The sequence below is a fragment of the Bidens hawaiensis genome, unplaced genomic scaffold (assembly GCF_021521415.1).
Source record: "Bidens hawaiensis isolate Kalapana, Puna unplaced genomic scaffold, B.hawaiensis_p1.1 tig00003237_1, whole genome shotgun sequence".
NCBI classification, from domain to species: Eukaryota; Viridiplantae; Streptophyta; class Magnoliopsida; order Asterales; family Asteraceae; genus Bidens; species Bidens hawaiensis.
This window is the reverse complement of record NW_027491176.1, coordinates 1,999,830-2,024,476: the sequence shown is the minus strand read 5'-3', so window position 1 is coordinate 2,024,476 and position 24,647 is coordinate 1,999,830.

Below are 24,647 nucleotides of genomic sequence, written 5' to 3'. Positions count from 1 at the left end.
CGAACGCTGTGTCTACCAACCAGGAACTTCGCCGGGATTGGTCAGCTATGAATGATGAATTGGAGGAGACCGAGCGGAACTTTCTTGGGGCCAAGAAAGAGGCTCTTAAAGCGCTAACTGACGCCCAAGATAGTCATCGAGCCTTAGAGGAGGCTAAAGTTTCTTTTTAGAGACAGCTGGATGAGCAAGCTGAGCTGATAAGGACTTTTCAAGCTGACTCGGCAGCGAAGGACAGGCGTTTGTCCGACCTGAATGCTAAGAACCGGGACCAAGCCCTGGAATGTGCTGGTCACAAGATGGATCTTATCCGATCACAGGCGGATAAGAAAGTGGCTTTTATCGACAGCGATTCCCAAGGTATCTTCTTTTTGTTACCATGATCAATTCAGATGTGTATGTACTTACACCTGCTTGTTTAACTTAACAGGTTATTACTGACATTCTATAAGGTCCCTCCCAAGTTGGGGCTAACTTGTCCGGAGGCTCCTGTCCGGAAGCCTCGTTATTACGGAAGACAAAGTCTCCCGCATCGAATTCACATGTCTGGACCCGCGAGTTGTAATACTTTTGAAGCTGTCGCTTGTAATTGTGCTCGCGGATCGATGCTAATTCTCTTATTTCTTCCATTAAATCGAGATTCATCCTAAGTTCGTGATCATTATCGTCGATCAGTAGAACCTTTGCGGATGGAATCCCGATTTCTGCGAGAATCATGGCTTCAGTGCCATAGGTTAGGCTAATGGGTGTTTCCAAGTTACTGGAGTTCTTTTGGGTGCGGAAAGCCCAGAGTACATGGGGCAATTTATCCACCCAACCGTTCATTTTGTCCCTAGCCTTGCCTTGATCCCTTCCTTGATAGTTCGGTTGGTTCTTTCGACCTGACCGTTTGCTTGCGGATGAGCTACGGATGTGAAGGTTTGAATGACTTGGAGTTCTTTCAACCATCCTCGCAATCCGCTGTCAGCAAATTGGGTCCCATTGTCACTTACCAATTCCTGTGGGAGACCAAACCGGCAAATGATGAATTCCCAAAGGAATTTTTTCACGCTTGAAGCCATGATTGATGCGACTGGTTTGGCTTCCACCCACTTGGTTAAGTAATCGATGGCCACTATAAGGAATTTGACTCGTCCCGGAGCTTCTGGGAAAGGTCCCATGATATCAATAGCCCATTTTTGGAACACGGCCATACGGACGTTACTGGAATCAGTTCGTTCTTTGGACGCAGGGTGTTGGGGGCATGACGCTGGCATGAATCACACTTTCTGATTTCTTGCACAGCGTCTAAGTGCATGCCGGGCCAATAGTACCCTGCGTTCATAATCTTTGCAACCGTCATTCTTGGTCCTGCGTGTAATCCGCAAATGCCTTCATGAATTTCTCTGATCAAGTAATTTGCATCTTCTGCGTCTACACAACGTATTAACGAACCAAGAAATGATCTCCGGTATAAGATACCGTCAGTCAACTTGTAATTCAGAGCTTTGTGCTTAATCTTCCGTGCCTCAGCCTTTCTAGCTGGAAGTGCTCCGGAAGATAAGTAGGCTATAATGGGTAACATCCAAGACTCGACACCGGTTTGAATTACCAGGACTTAATTTTGTGGGACGGATGGATGGTCTAGAACTTCTACACGAATATCTTTGGCGAAATGCTCAAAATTCGTTGAAGCTAGCTAGCTAAGAGCGTTTGCCGATTTGTTCTCGCTCCTCTTAATGTGGACAATGTTGAAGGAGGAAAACTGGCGGATCAATACTCTTGCTTGTGACAAATAAGAAGCCATGACATCGTTTTTGGCTTCGTATGTCCCGTTCATTTGTCCCGCAATTAGCATAGAATCCACCCGAGCTTCCAAATGTTTCACCCCAAGCTTTTTCGCTATCCGTAGTCCAGCTAGGAAGGCTTCGTATTCTGCCTCATTGTTGGTACTTTTGAAGTCCAACTTGATGGCGTACGTAAATTCATGCCCCTTAGGGTTGACTAGCCTTAAACCTGCACCTGACCTGTGACACTCGACAATTTCAGGTTAACTCCGTTAATCCAAACTCCGTCAATTCAAACTTAAGATCACTAGAACTATAACGCACATCTCATTACATTTAAACTAGGGTTTTAAATGACGCTTGACAATCACTACACATGTAGTCTTTCGGGATTGCACCGAAACGCAAACGAGTTGACTCAAACCATTGGGGAACAAACGACAAACATCAAAACAATAAGTATTTGATAATTATGTGTTAGGTTTATGTATTATTTGATAATTATATGTAGAACATTAACTCAAGATGCAAAAGTCTATTTTATGCTAGAAATTTAATAACTAGAAGTAGAGGGTTCATTGTGTAACATAATTATTATTAATTAATAACAAAACCCTACACTCCCTTCCCCCCTCCCAAACCCGATCCCCCCCCCCCCCTCCCTCTCTTCTTGGCTGCCGTCACATCACACACACATACATGCAACCTCTTTCAAGTTTTGTTGAAGAATTAAGGTGCTAGGAAGGTAATTAACAACTACTCTATGCATTCTAAGTGTTTAATTTTCATATTGAATGGGTTAATCAAAACCCTAATTCTTGAAATTATGATTAAGATGAGTTAGGGTTTGATTATATGCTTGATGATGATTTGTTAGTGAATTGATAACTAGTTGTGTTATTGTTGTTTGTTAATCGCTTGTTCTTTGATTTTAAACTTTCAAGAAAAACCCTAACTATGTGTGTAATGTGAGTTTGATATGCATGGTTGGTAAATATTGTGTCTAGAGTGTTATATGCATGGATTATGGTTCATAGATTGTTGTTATGTTGAGTTTTGATGTAAACTGGTACTGGACAGATTGTTATGTTTATGTTTAGACGGCTGCAACTGAATGTTAATGGGGTAATTGGTCGAAATTCTTAACACTACAGTGTACTAGGTTGAGTCTAGTTTCTAAAAAGTCCAAGTTTGTAATTTTTGGACGTGTAAACGTTAACTTTTATTATTTTACAAAACTGAAGTGCAAGTCTGAATTGTAAGGTCTGCTGTTAGGCTGTTTTGTAATTATCATATCTCATAAACTACAAGACCAAATGGGTTGGTTCCACTTCTGGAAGTTAAAATTTTGAGTTAAGAACCTAACCCAATTGGTCTTGCATTAATTGGAATTACCATTTAACGGAAATAACAAATATCATTCTCTTGCGCATGATTTTGACTGCTGTGAGTTTACGTTAATGTTTTGGTCTTTGTGAGAAAACTATGTGGAATAAAAATACAATAAAACTAGTTCTGGAAACCTAACTCATGTGTGCTTCTGTGACGATTTTTGGTAAATTAATTGATATGTTATGATCTGTTGAATTGAGTAATCTTTCCAAGTAGAATTCTGTCTTGATAAAACTAGCTGCTGAACTATGTGAAAATATATGAAACGTGTTTGTTGATCGATATTTGCTAGTTTTTGACTAAATTGCCCTTGTGGGGAATAATTAATAGTAATGTACAATGTTAGTACTTGATACTTATGTAGTTGTTTACACATGTAAAGTGTCACCAATGTGTTTGACGAGTCACACATAATTCACAAACGAAACACAAAACGTATCTCATGCATAGGTATTATGTGCCGAGTCTAGAGACTCAATAATAATTCCAATACTTAGAAAATCTCATTCTTGTTTTAGAGCACTAGTGAGGATTTTCTGTGACGCGCATCTCTCGGTTGACTTGTTTTTGAATTCTTCGCAAATAGTGAGTTTCACGTTCCCCTTTTACTCTTTTAAACGCTTTTTATTTGGGGGAGATAACATACTCCAAAACGCTTTAGATTTTGTTATTAGTTATGTATCACTTGTAAGGCTAAGTGGCAAACGAACCAACTAAAGTCCTTCATAACATCGAACCGTTTAGTATTTGTATAATAGCGAGTCACTGTTGAGTAGTACTACTGGGTTTGACAAACCCCACCCAACTCTAAACTCGACTGTAGGTCGAGTGGGTGTAATTTTGGCTAACACATTACCATGGTCGTGGTTGACATGGTGGCAAGGCAATTGATAAACAGTCAGCTTCGGTGTCGAACACTTAGTAATATTTGTTTTATAGGCTAGCTACCTATTGAAATATAATTGACATAACATTATCTGGTAACGCAAACGAAAAACGCAAACACTTAAACGCAAACATTTTCTTTATTTATATATGTGAACTCACCAACCCTGTGTTGACACTTTTAGTATGTTATTCTCAGGCAGCCAAGGCGGGCGCGCGGTATAGGAACATGCATTTCATTGAACACTATCGTTTTGCAAACTTGTTTTTAAACTGTTATTAATTGGGTTTTAAGTCGTCCTGCGTGACGCAACACTTGGTTTATGAATTTACGCTTCCGCACTCATTTAAACTTAAATGTTTTCGTGGTTTGAAAACTTTATTTATGGTGTTTGATTATAACTAATGATTCCGATCCTGTTAGTTCACACCCTCTGACGGTAAAACTCCGTTAGTGTATTTTGAGGGTGTGACATGACCCTTTTTTGCTTGAAGCTCCGTCCGTGAACAATGACCAAACTTGCCCTTGTTCCGGAGGTGCTTGGGGTTGTTGTTCGATTAAACATTCTTGCTCTTTGTACCGCGGAACTTCTGTGACGAAGTCCTCAAGTACCTGCCCCTTGATCGCTGGTCTGGGCTTATATTCGATCGAGTGTTCACCCAATTCAATAGCCCACTTTGTCAGTCGTCCGGACAACTCGCGTTTACTCAACACGTTCTTGAGTTTGTACCCAGTTAATACATTGATGGGGTGGCCCTGGAAATATCTGCGGAGCCGTCTGGCGGCATAAATCAATGCCAAAACCAGCTTTTCCAACATCGAATATCTTGTTTCCGGATCCGATAGCGTTCTACTGACGTAGTAAATTGGAGTTTGAACATTTTTCCTTTCTGGCAGTAGGACCGCCCCCACGGCAATGTTAGATGCCGAAAGATATAGTGTTAATGGCTCACCTGCGTGAGGAGCAGTTAACGTGGGTAATTCCATTAAACACTTCTTGACTTCTTGGAATGCTTGTTCGACTTCCGGAGTCCACCTGAACTGTGCCTTTTTGAGGCAATTCCTTAACGTTGAGATGAACGGGTAAGATTTAGCAGCGTGGTTTGCCAGAAACCTGTTTAATGCTACTAATCTGCCGTTGAGTGTTTGAACTTGTTTGAGAGATTCGGGGAACGGCATGCGGGCTATTTCTTGAACCTTGTCTGGGTTAGCTTTAAAGCTCGTGCCTGTAACGATTACCCTGAGGAACTTTCCTTCCACCATCCCGAATGAGCACTTTGCTGGGTTGAGTTTCATGTTGATGCTTCTCAGTGTTTCAAAAGTTTCCTCTATATCCCTCAACATTTGATCCTCTTCAGTGCTCTTGATTACCAAATCGTCCATACAGATTTCAAGGTTCCGACTTATTTGTCCTTTGAAAGCCTGATCCATCAGTCGTTGGTATGTGGCTCCCTCATTCTTTAACCCGAAAGGCATCATTCTGTAACAGAATGTTCCTTGGTCGGTTCGGAACGCTGTCTTGTCCTCGTCACCAGCTGTCATATGGATTTGGTGATACCCTTTGTAGGCATCGAGGAAGCACTTGAATTTGAATGGGGCCACAGCATCTACCTTCAAGTCGATCTCCGAAAGTGGGTAACAATCTTTCGGACATGCTTTGTTTAGATCTTTATAATCTATACACATCCTCCACGTTCCGTTGCTTTATGGGACGGTCACTGGTTTGGCTTCCCATGTTTGGTATTTGATCTCTCTAATAATCCCAGCATGAAGAAGATCTTGCACTTGTTCATTCATGGCCTTCGTTTGTTCCGGCCCATCTTTCTCTTCTTTTTCACAATTGGGGTGATTAATGGATTCACCTTAAACTTGTGTTCTGAAATGCTCCGCGGGACACCGGTCATGTCCGCGGGCTGCCATGCAAAAATGTCGATGTTTTTGATCAACAGTTGCTTCAAAAAGGTTTGGACGGACCAATTATCACGGTTTGGTCCGGAAACTTTTTATTGAGAATCCATTTATCTGGTTTAGTCCTCTGAGCCTATATTGGGACCTTGCTTTGTCTTGAGCTTTCAGTTATAAAACAATGCCGGTTCACATAAATTATCGCCACGCTGGTGCGAGTAGGAACTCCTACTGCGCCATGGGCTGTGGACGGATGGGCATTGAAGTCTCCAATCACCTCTCGACCCAGAATAATGTCATGCTTGGAAGTTGCTGGAAGGACCAAAAATTCAACTTCTTCAGTTCTTGAATGTGTCCCGTCACTGAGTGTTACCGGGAATGATATCACCCCGCGCGGGTGCATTATCTCTCCCCCGAAACCAAAAACGGGAGCATGAATTGGCTGTAACCTTTCTTTGTCCTCTTCGTCCAATTGCTCAAAGCATTGGTCGTACATGATGTCGGACGTACTGCCTGTGTCAAAGAACACATACTGTGACCGGTAGTGTCCGAATTCAGCAGTGATTATCAACGGGTTTTTGTTACACGGACCACCTTTGACCCAAGGAAAAATCACTGGCTCGCTTTTCCATTCTTCCTCCAAACAATTCCTTCGTTTCCCTTTACCCGAATGTCCTCCTTAAATCATGTGGACATTCAGATCTTTGATTTAAATTTTAGACGGACCTTGGTTATCCCTTGCGGGTGGCTTGCTAGTCCCTGCCCGTGCGCCCTTAACCAGATGTTCGAGTTTACCATTCTTTACAGCTACTTCAATTTCATTTCTGAGGGCCACACACTCATTCATGTTGTGTCCAACATCGTTATGATATGAGCAGTGTTTCTTGTTATCAAGGAATGACTTCCTTGGTATTGGTTGAGGCTTCCGGAAAGTCAGATTCTCAGTGGTGAGAATTTCTGAGGGAGTTTTCGATAACAGGGTCCAACTGTTGGTGGAACGAGCTGAAAAATTACGTTTACCCTTGTTTCCGATCAAAGATCTTGCATCAAAAGGCTTAGATGCTTCCGCACTTGGCTGGAGTCTTGACCATATCGGTCCCTTAGCTTGCCTGTTCGGTCTCGGAGTTTGAAACTCGACCCTCGGTGATTGCTTTTGACTACTGGAACTCAGAGTTTTTTCAGTTCTTGCGTACAACTTTGATGCTTTCATGATTTCATCCCATGACTCGGGCATTCCGTCTCTCCCTGTGAGTGTGCGGATCAAATCATCACAATGAACGTTTTTACAGAATGCTCCCCTTAACATGTCTTCGCTTACCCCTCCGATATTAAGGCTCTCGTTTGTGAAACGAGTAATGAAGTCTTCAATAGACTCATTATTTCGCCTTGTAATATCTAGTATTTCCGAAGGGTCGCGGGTATGTTTCTTTTGTTGACTGAAGTGCTGAGAAAATTTTGCAATGAAATCATTCCAACTTTTAATTTGTCCAGCAGGAAACTTTTCGAACCATTCTCGGGCAGCTCCCGTGAATGTGAGTGCAAACATGTGGCACCATTACGGAAGAGTCAAACCACTGACTCCTCCGACTGCCACAAATCTCAGCAAATGATCGCTGGGGTCTGTCATCCGATTATATGTTCCAACCGACGTCGGAATATTCGTGTTTATCGGGAACGAAGCTTGTGCGATGCTTGGAATAAACTTTGACTTTTCCGCAAAAGACTCCGGACGGTATGGTTTCGAAAAATTATATTCGGCATCGCTATAATACTCCGCATGGCGTACAACTGGTCGCGGATAGCTAGCCCCCGCGTATGAAGGAAGACGGCTATCCCCGCTGTAAAAGCTACTATCCTGACGATAAGATGAGTCGTACCCATCCATTTCGTCCTCATAGGATGGTACTCGCATATCTATGCGAGGACGAGGACGCAACCTTCTGGTTTCGCTCATGTTCCGTTGCGGTGGCAAACTGTACTGGATGTGGCTTCCCCTTATGGGAGGAGAAATAGATCTCCTGGGCGGCTCATCATACGTCAGGGTACGGCCATGGAAACGCTCGTTGGACCCGACTTTCATACTCTGCTTTCAAACTTTCTTGTTGAACACGAAGCCACTCGTCTGGAGACAAAGTTTCTTCGGACCTAAGGCTATGCGGTGTGCTCTTCTTGGATTAGAGTCATCGGAGTCTTCTTCCAAACCTAACTCCAACTGAGTTCGGTGGACTTCTCTTGCAACTCGTTCTAGATTCCTTAGATTAGAACCCCCCGGGGCTGTGCCATGCCCCAAGTCGGTAATTGGAGTAACCACATTATCAGTGTTCACCGGAGTGACACTTTCTTGTTGAGCAAACAACCCCCGAGCCGTTGAACCACCAAGGTAAAACCTCCAGGGTTCATGGAATCAGTTCGTGTAACAGGAGGGTAATTCGAGCAAACATAGATGTCGCTTCTTCACGTGTTTCAAGGTTGAGATCACGTGGAGGTTGTGTTTGATTCTCCGTCGGCCCTTTAGGTAACTGAGTCATATCGTAAACAGAACGGAAAAAATTTCTGTTGTTCTAACAAAAGCACGGATGGCGCCAATGAAGAAACACGAATCTGCTCCCCACTAATGGGTCCTAGATCTGATGAGTCTACAGGTTAGGATACGGTTAACTGCCAATACGATATGAACACAACTCCTAAAGTCCAGTGACGTGAATCCTGCAAAACAGAACACCGTGAGCTCGTTACGGGAAGGATGAGGTGGGGGTCTTCCCGTAACCACCCTCCGGCGTGAGAATAAGTACAGTTCTTACGAAGAGATAAAGTACTTAAGTAAATTGAGAGAGTGCAGTGGGAGTGAATGAATACCTCATGATGATTGAGAGGGTATTTATAGCCGAAGGATTTGGGAAGGATGATTGGGCCAGCTGTCCCTTTGGAAGATGCTCTTATAACCGTCTGGACACGTGTCCTCATATTACTTGTTTAATTCATACGTTGCATGTGCATGTATAACAACCTGGGCACGTGTCCTTTTGTGATAGGCCGATAACAGCCTGGACAGGTGTCCTTCAATAATTGGCTGATACATCACGTATTACTTGAGAGAGCATCTTGGTAAATCCTCTAGAGTGTTATTACACACTAACAGCTGTCCCAGGGCATTACCTCGTAGTTATGTATGCAGACGGTCTTTCTGTCCTGCGGACGACTTCTGAGGGTGCCAGGATGCTTCCGCATGCCTTATGGGAGTGTTTCTTCCGCCCATGGTTATGCGGATGATTTGTATGTCCCGCGGGTGCCTTATGAAGGGCTTCCAACTAACCCACGGGTGTCACTTAAGGGTATTTGGGTCTTTTTGGTACCCTACCTCTATAGGTTGGTTTCAGGTGGGTTTCCACCGGTGGGAGAAAAGGGCAGCGGTTGGTGGTCGAAACTAGCTGCAGCGACGGCAAGCTCGTATCTCCGACGAGTTTCCGGCCACTTTGTCGTTGCCGGAAATGACAACTACCCCTATTTCCCTTCTTCTATTGTCATTTGAGGATGAAGACAAATTCGTTCAAGAAAAAAAAAAGATAACATTGGTGGTGTAGGTAATTAAAGATTGATTGAACCAGATTTTGAATAAATTATTGATTTGAACAAGTTTTTTGGAATTTCTTTTGAAATCAATCTATGTGTTTCCGTGGGTTTTGATGGGCATCGCATGGCCAAACACTTAAATTACAAAGAGGGTAAATAGGTAATTTCATAACAAAAGGGGGAATATGTAATTAATATTTAAGTGTTTGGTAAACATGTAACAAAAGGGGATATATGTAAAAATCTCATTAATAAAAGTCCGTAACATCTGGAAATTTTAATAGATAATAATAAAGTAATATTATTTAGTGTTGGTGAAAATTATTTATTTTGAATAAATATTAAATAGTTAATATAGTGGACTTTGGAATAAACATGGACTTAGGGTAGGAATATGGGCCAATGGTCCATGGGCTTGGGGTATACTACTTCTTAAACCACCTAAACCCAAGATCTCATATTCTTCACACTTTCTATATTTGCCAAACACATACTTCTCCATAATATCTAATACAAGTTCAAGAACAATATCTAACCGTTGAGTATCCATTTTTATCAAAGTAACGAGGGAGATCTAGACTTAGTAATATACAAGATCCAAATTTTTGAACCAACCTCAAAAAGGTATGTTTTATGCATAAAAGCTTGATTCGTTATGAATTTAAAATCTAGCTAAGTTGGGTTTTGCAAATCCATAAAGGTTCTAACTTTATCCTAAACGAGCTAGCTAGAACATAAATAATAATAATAATAATAATAATAATAGTAATAATAATAATAATAATAATAATAATAATAATAATAATAATATTATGAAGAAGAAGATGATCGTAAATTAACAGTGATAATAATAAATAATAATAACAATAATACAATTAAAAATAAAAAAGGGTAGGAAGGAATGAATGAAAGTAAATAACAAGAAACCTGATCCACCATATCGAACACCTAGCTCCGAACAGTTATGAGAAAACTCAAACCATGATCAACAAAATTCGAACACCGAACACCTGAGATCCAAACCCGAACTCCGAACCCAGAAACCCGAACGAGTTCAATACCACAAGCCCAACAACTGATCAAGGGAGGATTGGGCCTAGGGTATGATTTGGGCCCGCTCAAGGAATTGGATTAGTAATTGGGCCTGGTTAAGTTAAACATGTTGTTCCAAGAGCTGTTTAACAATAAACTAACCCCGTAAGCCTTCGATAGTAAATTCCATTAGGTATTTCCGTTACCTAAACCCGTTATATTTTATAGATTCAAAACCTCTAATGAAATAAATAATGAATAAATAAAGGGAATATCTCATAGAATAGTAACAAACTTTCAAAAGTGTTCCAATTAGGTCACTCATGCATATTTTTCTCAAATCGGGCCACTAAATCCTCAAATTGAGTCTCACCAATTTTTCTGTATGTTAAGAAAGAAATGGAGGATAAGATGTGGGGGTCGGAATTTGCAATATATGTAGTTATATTTTTAAAAAATATCAAAACGTTAATTATATTAAAATTCAAAAATAAAAAATAAAATCAACGTCGCCACTCAACGTCAACATCAAAAAAAAAGATAAAAAGATTTCCTATGTGAAACAAAAAATAAAAACGTTAAAAAAACATGTTAAAACCATTTATTTAATAAAATATGAAAGTTGAGTGACCTAATTGGAACACTTTTTAAAGTTGAGTGACCTAATTGGAACACTTTTGAAACTTGGTTACTGTTCTATGAAATTGCCCCATAAATAAAAGTACACCAATTGGATAACCTATGATAACTAAAGTTACAAGCTTAGACGGATCTAATTAACATGATCAGTTAACAAAGTTAACTAGATTTAACTAAGTTATCAAACCTAGTTAGTTAAGCTAAATTGTTGAGCTCGGTTAATTTATACTTATGTGTTAAACAGTTAGTCGTGTCCAGTTTAAGAAGGAAATTACTATTTATTTCAGGACACAACAGGACCAAGTGAGTTTCTAGGCCCCCTTTTCCTTTTAAACAATTTTTAGGTTTGTGTGCATACTCGTATGAAGAAAGTTGATATACCTCGCTTTAATTTTGTGAAGTGTATTATATGTTATGTTATATAAATAATATGTATTTATATTGAATGTATGGAAGAACAAGTTTGTCGGTGCGTGAGCAATCTTCAGATTTTACACGTGTCGTGAATGAATGTGTCTAAGTTAAATGTATGCCAATAAGTATATGCTTACTAGTATAGGTTCCTTACATGGATAATAGTTAGTGTTCCTTAAATGGATATTATATAAATAAGAATATGTTCTTTGTCTGGATAATAAACGTTGTTCCTTCCATGGATAATACATGTTGTTCCTTTTATGAATAATATATAGTGTTCTTTCTATGGATAATACACATTGTTCCTTCTATGTATAATACAAGTTGTTCCTATATGGATAATACCCGTTGTTTCTGCTATGGGTAATATAAAGTGTTCCTTCAATGCATAATAATATTCTTTAGGTCTAGGTTCCTCATATGAATGATAGTAAATGTTCTTTTAATAAATATTATGTAATATTCCTCCTATGGATATTTATAAAAGTTGTTAAAGTGCAAAGAATAAAGCTAGAAATCACTCAACGTGTAGCTGACTTATAGTATGCATGTAGGTACTGTTGATGACGTCGCAAGCTGGAGGTGCGTACGAGGCTATCCATATTGACGATTAGTTGTAGAATGAAGTTAAATGTAAAAGTTTTAGTTTTCGTTGCAAATTGTTAATGCTTCCGCTATAACAAACTGAGTTTATAAGTAAATCCAACGTTAAAGTAGGGTTATCGGGTCCAGGGCCTTACAAAGTCCATGTAAAAACTGTCGGAGGTGACACCTTTGGAATTGTGCCAAATGGTTTCACCATTCCATACCATGCTACCACGTGTCTAAGTTTGACAAGACCTAATGATGTGTTGCAAAAACATCTATTTTTGCACTCATTTTAATAATAATTCAAGCTAAAATATAACGCTTTTTTTTAGAAATTAGCATGTACTTTGATATATCCTGGAGAAACGAACAAACGGGAGAATGCACGAGAGTGAAAGAATAAAAATAGAAAATACAAATTAATTGGAAATTGGGATATTGGAAGATGATATGATAGAGGGCTGAAATACGAATACGTAGGAAAAAACATACAAGAAAATGGAGCTTAAACGGAGATTCTACGAGCAAAACAAATAAAATAAAAGAATAATGAGGTCCGTTCTACGCGTGGCGTGTGGCGCTTCACATTTGGCACCGGACAAAATTTTACCCTACATGGCATGTGGGAGTTAGCATGGTGCTACGCGTAGTAGGGGTGTGAAAATGTGTTAACCCGAACCGACCCGGGTTAAACCGGACCTGAGACCGAAATTTATAGAAAACCAATAACCGAAATCTGGACCTAAGAAAAATTACGGGTATCGGGTTTTTTAGATTCGGTTCTTTGGGTTTGAAGCCTAAAACCGAGAAACATAAAAGGGGCTGAAATTCCATCTTCCCTTTGCTTAACAGTTAGCACCCGTTAGGATTCTTGATGGTTAATGAACAGGAAGGGAGACGATAGGATGGAGAAGAAAAAAAAGCCTAACATCTATCTGCAACCGAAGAAGACAATGAAGAACCATATAAATTATGTGGAATTGTGAATAGAAAGGAGAGATGAAGTATAAAACAAAGGTCAAGAGATATATGTGTAACTTTTTGATATTTCTCTAGTGACACACACAATATAAAAGTTAAGATATATAGCTAGATGTATGTAATTTACAGCTAGAGGAACTAGCATTGTCAATCTGGTTCTAAACTAACTAGATATGAATAAATTATTATAAAATAATTTATCTTTCCAATAGAAATTTAAGAGTACTCATTTTACTAGACTTAAAAAAGTGTGTAGGGTTGCTTTATATGTTCCCCATATACCACGTGTATTGTCCCCTAATCTATCCTCACACAGTCACACACTCTCTCTCTCTCTTTTCTCCATCTCTGGTCTCATCTAAATTTTTACTCTAAACCTTACGAAGAGCATGGAGTTCATCTGTAGACTGAGTTTAAAAATAAGATAATGATGAAAAGATTTATCTTCAATTCATAAGGAATATGACATTTAAGAGAATGGTGAAAAGAATTATCTTCAAATCATAAAGAATATGACGAAGAAGAAGGTGATGCTCCAGAAAGAGATGGGTAAATATCAGTTCTTTGGGTTTGTTTAGGTCTTCATGGGCAAAAACCCGAACCCGACCCGAGACTGATGGGATTAGAATTTAAGGACCGAATGCAAATGTATAATATTAGGGTCGGTCCGGTATCGGGTTTTTTCAGGCCGGTTCTTCGGGATTCGGTCCGGCCCTAATTCTGCACAACCCTAACGCGTAGCTCGGGGGACCTATGTCGAGTTTGAGGGTTTGTTAACATATATTTAAACACGTTTTATCAACCCTAATCATTATTCATTCAAACTCAACCGTCATACCAACTGTTTGGAGATATTTTGGAGCTAGGAGGTGCCTCTATATTGGTTGTTTGAAGACCGGTGCTCGAGATTCAAGAATAAGTGATTCGAGGGTTCGTTAATTGGATTTTGTAGGAGTGAGCTTGGTGCTATTCGTAGCTTGGTGGATGTATGTCGGTTTTTAGTGTTTGTAAACATATATTTAAACACATTTCATAAACCCTAATCGTTGTTCATTCATCCTCAGCTGTCATACCTACTGTTTGGAGAGATTTTGGAGCTACGAGGTTCTTCTAGATTGGTTGTTTAAAGATCGTTGCTCGAGATTGAAGAACTAGCGAGTTTATGGGTTTGTTACTTGGTTTTCCATTACATTATTGATCATATTTAGACTTTGTTCATCATGTTAGTTACTATTTTGCGACTGAGTTATATGTTTCTAGGCTAAACTCCTAATTCTACCTAGGTTTTTGTTTATTACTATATTACATTGATGGTTTAATGAATAGTTATTAATCTTTAGTTTATTTAATGCTTTAGCAAAGTTTTTAATTATCTTGTTCAGGATATTGTTGAGTAATCAGATATGAGATCTTGGAGTTAGGGTTTTTGGCCAAAAGAAAACAAAAAAGATGGTCATAACATTTTCTTGCTGCAATTAATATGGGGCTATATTTCGGAATTGTGAGAGGATGTTTAGGACTAGTTTAATCGCATTTTGGTCATGTATTAATAGGGTGAAAGGGTCTAAGTTCGTCCGCGTTAAAGTTAATACTAATTGATTTAATTTTATCTTGTTTGTTGTCAATTAACGAACGATACCATGTAAGAACGTAGTGTAGATGTCAAGGATAAGTTTATTTTGCAAATTCTTGAATTTCCAGGCTTGATTTGAGCTAAATGCCACGAGGAAAGAGGTATGTATCGGTGGTGACGATGAAGAGGAGGGAAACAAAATGAATTTTTGTTTAAATTGTCATCTAGTCCGTGTACTTTGGTTTGTGGATCAAGAGTGGGTAAAACTATATTGAAGGGGGGAGGGGGTGTGAGTGCGCATATTTGATACTTTATACGTTCACCAATAAATTAATTATGGACAACACAAAAACTAATAACGAAACAACCGGATAATTTAACATATTTATTATATATGAAGATCATATAACAAACGGTTACATTAAACAGATACAAATATTAAACCGTGAAATTGATGAATGTCATAGCATTCTGTACCTTTGTAAATTTCATCCCGAAATTAAGAAGAAGAATGTGTGACAAAGAGGTGCAGATAATTGGTTCCCAATGACCTTTGAACAATGGTATGCGACTCCACTTGGTTCGATTGTCCATGCAACCCAAAATTTCCATGAGTCTCTCAACAAATTGTATGGTTTCATTGATATGCACTTCGTCAAGTGGTACATTGAGATTTCCATCGGCTAAGAATTTTGTGAGATTGAAGACATAAACTCTTTTCCTAGGTGAATAATACCCAAGAAAATATCCTTCAATATCTTTTTCTTCAAAATTTCTCGCATGTCATTTTAACATCGTACAAGGATACCCAAACAGTTCTAAAATCTGAACATTCGGCTTAAGGATATTAAGTAGTTCATAACTTGTGATTTTGAACTTCATAACCGTGAGCCCTGATTCAACGTATTGCAACAATGTTTATTGCCTCATTACAAAATTGAATGGGCAATTTGGAATTTGCAAGCACGGTTTTAGCCACTTCAATAATTATTCGCCTCTTTCACTCAGCAAATTTTGTTGTGGCGCATAAGGAGCACTGTACCATGTTGAATACCTCATTGTATACAGAAAAACTCCATGATACTGTTTCTGAATTTTGTGCCGTTACCACTTTGAATCCATCGAATTTTCAATTTGTAGAGTGATTCTTAGTGATAAGCTGCTTCACCAAATCTATAGTGCGATTTTTCATGCTAATAAACATCACCCATGAATATCGAGACCGGTCATCATTAACTACTAGACAGTAAAAATCTTCCCCAACGCTCGCAATATTTGTTGGGCCTAAAAGATTATCAACGAAGATTGGAATTTTCTGAACCTCCTCAGAAATATGCTAAGTATGGAATTCGAGCAAACCAGACACTTCGAGCAAGCTTTACACTTATTCAAGAAAGGTATCTTATATCGAGTAAGGTTATCTTCTGGAATTTTTCTAAGTGTTAGGTTCGAGTAAACTACACCTCATCAAGAAGGTTGTTCTTCATTCTAGCAAAGTTTGTTTTAGAGCAACCTTTGACTTATCCAAGCTTAAACCAAGTATTTTGGTGGGTCCGGCAAGGATTCAATAATATGATCTCCAGCCCACTTGTATGAAGTGAAGGGAATTATTTTAAGGACTTCTACGAGCAAGGTTCAACCTTGAGCGAGCTATAGTATCCCAAGCATACTAAGTTTGCTAGAATAAGTATTAGACAAAAGGTTGAAATAATCAAGAAGAACAAGTTTGTTCATAGGATATTATTGAGAAAAGTTTGATTATATAATGAAGATTGAAGTCTGCTTGAATAATATTTTCTTAGGAATATATTCTGAGTATAAGCTTACTTGAAGGAATGTACGAGCACACTCAAGGATTACACTTGTAATAATTTAGAATATGTTTGAATACATTTTTACAATGATTAGGGTTTCTAAAAGGTATTAGGTGAGGCTATATAAGGGAATACTAAGTCATATTTATAACAAGGGCTGATAACACACTTTTCCAGACTTACATAATATTTTGCACGAAAAGCAGCCGCACCTGGCATTCCACCTAGAAACCCTAAAGATATTTCCTTTGTACTTTCACTAATTACTATGGATGGAAATCTTTTGAGTTTAAAGTGTGTTTGTTAGATTTGTGTTATTGTAGCAATATCATGATTATTAATTTTTCCGCCATTAATAATCAAGGGGTTTTCACTTAATTATTTCGTAATCTGTCGTGTCAATGTATTTGTGGTTTACGAGTTTGTAGTGATAGTAAGAAACTGGTCCTGGAAACGTAATTGCGTGTTGCCTTGTAGGTTGATTGTGAAGCTTTTACTAAATCTATTTTGATTTAAGGTTGAAGACGATGACGTAAGTAGAACAGTGTTACATTGAATAGTAACGTTAGTTGTTCTGTTCAAAATTATTCAGATCTACAATCATTTTTGATTTAAAAGTATTCTAATCTTAGTTATATATTGTTTTGACTTGTTTGAGTATAAATCTTGGTTTAGTCCATCTGTTTTCATCAAATCCAAGGATTTCATCCTTAGATATGAAGTTTTTCAAAGTTTGTTTAGATTTTCAGTAATTTTCTGTCACACCCTGACTAGGTAATTGAGGAAGCATAATACGAGAATTTAACAAACACCTCTGGTATCAACCACATTGTTATAAAGAAAATTAACAAACTAATTTACATCATATTACATGGTTTTAACTTCGTATACAAACTAAGCATTCACAAGATATCAGTTCTCTAGGCCGCTTTATTCTTGAACTATGTATATTGCATATATCTACATTGGCACAATCCATCACTTTGAGCACATATCAATTAGCACCTCATTCCAACTTTGGAATACCTGAAAATCATGTTAAAACGGGTCAACTACAAAGAGTTGGTTTGTTTCATAACTTTAAACGAAACCAGTACACGTGTCATAGTATTCATGTTTTGTATGTATGAGATGTAATTATACTAAGCCACGAGTGAATCCTCGACTAACTTCCATTACATGGCCTCCACTGCCCACACACTTGCTATGGCCACATCGTCCCAATTTGCCCCAACAATTACTATGTCTAATGCCACATAGCATGTTACAAAATGTTCGCATGGTCATGTGCAATTGTAAAAAAATGTTCCGGCGTACCCCACCGACCCTGTCAATTGGGTTTGTCAAACCAATAGTACTATTCACATGCCTTCAGCTCGTAGTTAAGCACTCGTGTGGGAGGACTTTCAAGTGTTATCACTTAGATAATTCACATCATAAAATGTTTCCAAATTAATAGGTATATAACATACTTTTCACCCTAAATGTTCGTAAAAAAGTTTAAAAAGTGGGGTCATGAAACTCACCTTATAGTAGTATCAATCAGTTAAACGTGTAGTATGTATTATGCCTCGATTATAGCTCGTATCCTATAATTGGTATAGTACTGTTAACGCTAGTATAGTTACTAAATGAAAACGGGCTGTATATATAGTATGGGTATGGATACTCAGTAGTCTTAGATTGTGAATTTGTATGACATGAAATGTTTAAAACCTGTATTGGCTCAGTTTCATTGTTTTCTGTGCCTGGCCATGTTGGCCGTTTACGCGTTTCGGATAGGTAAGATCTCCCAACTTAAGTATGCATACTGTTTGATAAAATGATTCGATTTATAAAAGAAATTTAAGGTATCTCTGGATTGGTTGTAGGGTTCGTTTCCGTCTCCATACAAGTTTTATTCTACAAAGCGCGTACAATCCACCCGAATTGTCCGATAATCTAGTAAAAAGTTCGTTTTTATCAAATTCATTCAAGACTATGATATTTGACCACTTTTGACTTTTTGACATACCAGTCAGTTCGTTAAACATAACGCTGTCGATTTTATCAAAACATATATAATCTAAATCTTTAAATTATTATAATTATATATAAATTATGAGAATTTTTGTACAAATAAATTAAAATATGAAGAATTTTATAAAACTAATTCCAAAATTTTTACCCTCACTTTTTATTTATAAAAAATCATTTTATGTGTTATAATTAACCGATAACTCACCTGCCTATACTAAACTATTCCCGAAAAATCCGATAAATTTCCTGAATGGTCAAAATATCATTAAAAAAATCCCTGTAAAATTTCTAGAACTTTACTCTTTTGCTAAAAAAACCTTTTCGGGCATAATTTGGCTGTTAAAACTCAATTACACAAAAATGCACGAATCATAGTCATACTCCAATTGATCCAAAATTTTCAGTGAGATCTAGCAATGACATTTCTAAATTCTCCACAAAATATTAAAAACATTTTAACTAGTTTTCATAATAAACCTTCAATAAAAGGTAATAAAATCGTCAAATATTCTCCGTTTATCGAAAAACTACCAATTTTGGATAGGAACTCATTCATATGATCCCTGATGCCCCTGCAAAATTTTGTAGGCTAGTAACATGCACGGCAAATTCAAAGCACAAACAGCCCCTAAACTAGGGTTTTCGGTTAATACCTTTGCGGTTTTCGATTGGTTAAGCCTTCTTTTCAAGTTTCCCGGTCCTTGGTTAGCTATGTAGAGTATCTAAAGATCAAGTACAACAAAACCAAGCATAGAAGAGCTATAGTCAAGCCTTGAAATATATGGTTCTCAACAAAGCTTCAAATCGCGCTTTAATCGTAAAACATGGTTTAAACACTTCTAATCCAAGTTTTTCATCAATAAAGTATACGATTCACTATTTTACACATGTTAAGGTTACATATAAAACACGATTAAAACGAGTCGTACCTGATTTTTTTGGCTTGGTTTTTTTGTAGAAAACTTGAGGCTGAATATAAGAAAGAAAATACCTTGTTTGAGTTGATAAGAAAGGATAATGGGCAGCCCCCTTTATTCCGATCGGAATAAAGGGGTGTACCCCATATATGTTTCTTTTTTTTTCCAAAGGATACGTTAAGGGCTATTTACGGTTCGGGTTTGGTTTTATAACACGGTTAGGGTACGATATATGACGTAAAAGCGAGTGTTTTTCGGCTAAGATTTTGTAAATTAAGAAAAATGTACTGACTTGTTGTAAAAATCCAAAATATTTTCACGAATTGCTTAAAACATCTCAAATAAGTGTTCTATAAGTATTTTTTTTGGTTTGACTGATGACACAATGCCAGTTTTGGTACTAATGTTCGTGTTTAAGTTCATAGCGTATTGTTAAATGAAACACTTTTCGTTTAAATGGTTTCATACGTATTGCGGTCTTAATATCTCTTGGGATCATGATTTGACAAAACGATGATTGGAATCATCTCAACCTCTTCAGAAATGGATAAGTATGGAATACGAGCAAGCTTGGCCCTTCGAGCAAGTCTGGAACTTATTCAAGCAAGGTATTTTTCTTTCGAGCAAAGTTATATTCTAAAATTCTTCTAAGTGATAGTTATAGAAAGCTACACTTCATCAAGCAAGGTTGTTCTTCAAGTCGAGCAAGGTTTGTTTCAGAGAAAACTCTTGGCTTAACCAAGCCAAAACCAAGTATATTTGGGGATCGAGCAAGGTTTAATAAATAGTGGTCTCAGCATACTTGAAGGAAGTTTATTGAAGAAATTACTAAGTGTCACACCCCGACCAAAGGCAGCGTAACATGCCGGGGCGTAACGTATTGATTGGACAGTAGCTCAAAAGACACTAATTAAAGCGACAATGAATATTTTATTTCATTAACATTAAACACGTACAGAAATTCAATAATTATAACAATTACATCATATTCTTGTATGTTGAATAATATCCTAAGGCCAAACTATTGTCTTCCAACTTAAATAATATCAACTACCGGTACCTGTAACATGTATGAAAATAGAGTTTGTCAACATGAATGTTGGTGAGAACGCATAAGTTTTATATATATATATATATATATATATATATATATAAATCACAATTCATATGTAAATGATGAGTATTACAACTCCTATGAAAATGTAAACAACTAAATAGATGTGAACCCGTTCTTATTGATACGAAATCAAAGTACTTGGGTAAATATATGATCATACTAGATGAGGATAGATGAGGATGAGATACCAACCAGCAAACAGAAAATAAACAATTAAGCACATAGAGCATTATTATAGAGCATGCAATAATCACACATAAACATATATTGAATTGTGTTATGAATAGATAAGTAAATAAAAATGAGTAATTTAAATAGGGTATACATTCCACCCCCAAAATTTAAAAGATGAAAAAGGGGGATATGTAAACTCACCTTTGAGATTAAAGGCAAACTTGAAATGGCAACCGAAAACACATTAAAGAAAATGAACGATCGAACCACACGAACTATAAATAAACAAAATATAATAATTAAAGACTAACTAATGGGATTGGAAAGTTTAAAGAATACTAAATCTAATGTATAAGTATTAAGATAAAAACAAGGAAAAGATAAAAAAAAGATGAAATACAAAATCAGTTTTTGGACAACAAACTATTCTGTTTTTATTAAGGTATTTAAAATATCAAACAATTTTATTATAAATCAAGACTTTTTAGTCTACTAAAGTAGAATTTTTTGAACAACTTTCATTTAGAAAAGTTTTGAAAATTCGTAACCTAAATAGGCCAAAAAGCCATGTAAATCAGAGGGTACGAATCTGCGCCCTGTTTTTAAAATATTTATTGCTAATTCATAGGAATGAATTAAAATGCGTAAAAATAGTTTTTAGAACCGTGTTTCATTGATGTATATCATAGAATTTGTTGTTTCATTTTTTTAGTTTGTTATAAACAAGATATTCCTCTTTCTTTGACGGCTATATCTAATGTCAAAACTGAAAATTGCTAAAAGCAATATTCTAACGATTTCGAAAAGGATTTTGATGAAATAAAATTATGGACTTTTTTGGATATGATTATATAACATTTATTAGCATATATCATCAAAAATCATTGATGATATATAAAGATGTAAGAACGTTTCAAGTGTGACCTTCGTGTAATCGGTCATCTCCTTGTGTTCTTTGTCTCATCCACCCTATACACCATGGTGTATGGATTATTTGGATTCCTAGACATGATTGTGTTATGGTCATATGACCATTTGATTAACTAGTATGAACAAGAATTTAAAATAAATAGAAATAAGATGAAGAAGACTTGAATAATTAAAACCCTACCTTTGAAATGGAAAAAAATAATCTCTTGAACTTGTCAAAGAGTGGTGCAAGAATGAAAGGGCTGGGAGTGACTTCTTATTTATACTTAAATAAGGAGGTTATTCTTTACAATGTTTTAATGATAAAATTGATTAGGAGAGTGATTTGGGGGAGGAGGTTTGACCAAAATTTGAATGGTGTAAGAAGATATTTGTCATCTTTTAAAAATAAATAACTTTAGGTAAAAATAAATGTGACAAAAATAAATGTGACATAACTAGATTAAAATGATGTACTTTGGTTATGCATCAATAATGTTATTTATGTGATATTTGACTAAAGAAAAAATCATGAGTGTTATAATTTTTATTTATATACATATTAGTAATGATTAATATTATTAATAACTTTAGGAAAGAAAAACTATTGCGTATGAAATATGTAACATATGGGTATACGTATAATTAACTGAATCACATCGAAAATTTTAAACGAGTCGGGTTTTCGGGTCTGAAAATTGACGAATGTTACACTAAGGACTTGGAACGAGCAAGGTTCAACCCCGAGCAAGCTACAATGTCACCAGCACACTTAACTTGTTCAAATAAGTTAAGTTACAAAAGGTTGAAGGGATTCAAGAATAACAAGTTTGCTCGTAAGATTAATATCGAGCAAAGTTTGATATAATTAGAAGATTAAAGTCTGATTGAAGAATATTTACAAGCTAACTCGGTGAGCTGTTCCAAGCACACTTAAGGTTACAAAGGTCTGCTCGACAAAGATAAAAGCTTACAAGCTTATTCGAAGACCTGTTTACACTTGTAATATTTTGTAATATGTTTGAACATGTTAAGTATCAAGCATTAGGGTTTCTAGAAGATGTCAGGTATGCCTATTTAAGGAAAGTTTAGGGCACGCCGATGACAATGGACAAGAAGCGAATATTGTGATTTGACGGCTGCCCTTTCTTGAAAAAGAATATCTTTGTACGGAAAAACTGCCACAAATACAAACATTCCACCTAAACACCCTAATCGATTTTCATTGTATCCTTCACAATATTAATGAAAACCTTTTGAGTTAGTTTGTGTGTTTGTTACATATCTGTTTGTATAACAATAATTGAGTATTATTGATTTTGCCTTTAATATTAATTGGTTATTGAGGTTTAAAAGTTTTCTTTTCTCAGATTTACATTGATTACTTCCCTTCTGTGTCTATATCTTGATCTTATCCATCCATCAGATCTGAGGATTTTATCTACAGATTAGGTTGTTTTCAAATGTTTGTTAAGTTTTAAATGATTTTTCATTTCTAAAACCATTACAAAAACACCAAAAACATGTCTGGATTAACGGATGATCAAGAAGTGTCAACTAACAAAATTCTGAGATTTTTAGGACAGGAAAATTACATTAAGTGGAAGGTGATGTTTGAAGCCATTGTGTGTTATAACAATGTTGACATGTGGAATTCAATTAAAAATGACCCATATGTTCCTGATGGCACAACAAACAATCAAACTGTAGAAAGCCAAATGAAAAACAAAAGATGATAGGGAACTGTCTATGCTGAAACTTGGTCTGTCTTGGGAGAATTTTGACTAGTGTGGAAATGTTTGAAGGAAATACTGAGCTCAAGGACATCAAGAAACACAGAATAAAGCAACATCTAGATAGATTCAAGTTCAAGGAATGAGAGAGGTTGAAATATGTTTTGCAAAGGTTTGTTGCCATTGTCAATGAAATCAGAACCACTGACCTTGCAGTAACAGATTTTGATCTAAGAAAGAAATTGTTATCATCTTTGTCTAGAGAAAAGGCTAATTTCCCAACATTCAAGCTTGATGATGTTATCTGCTTTTTAAAAGCTACTGAGCATGAGATGATTGAAAATCATATGATCGAAGAAGACAAGCCAAGCTTCCAGGTGGCAAATGCTCTAGTTGCACCTATGGGGAATCTGTCAACAAAGAATCAACAACAAATTCCTATAATTGAAGAACCAAATGAATGCAATGTTGAAACCCCAAAAGCTTATGTTGCTAGTTAGTCTAACAATCAATATGGGCAACCAATATTTAATGTTCAATTGATGGATGATAGCGATACATCATCAATGGCTAGTGGGCATGCTCCTTATGTTTCTAGAAATGTCAATCATGAAATGATTATCAAGCTCTCTTCTCAATGTTCACTGATTCTTACAATGCATTTGTGGCCAAGAATTTATTTCACACAAGTGTAGTGCAAGAAGATCTTGAACAAATTGATGCTGATGATTTGAAGGATATGGATCTCGAGTGGCAAGATGCCATGTTGGCTGTGAGAAGCAAAAGATTGTACAACAGAACATGAAGATCATTGGTTTCTGGACCAAATTATAGAATTGGATATGACAAATCCAAGGATATTTTCTACAGTTGCCATTTACCATGTCATTTTGCAAGAGAATGTAATCAGCCATGACAATAACAGAACAATAACCAATAAAGAAACCAGTTCCAATATCAAAATCAGAATCAAGCCCAACCAAGACAGTACAACAACTTTAAACAACACAGTCATTAACAAGTCTTCCCACAACCATTTCACAGAAACCAACAAAACCCTCCACAAGATCCTACCAATAAAAACAGAAAAATGGCAACCAACCAATGAATCAAGGAAATGTTGCTTTAGTTCAACCACAGCAAGATGGTGTGTTTGATTGGAGCAACCATGGTGAAGATATTGAAAAGACTAATTTTGGCATTCATGGCAAAGATAGG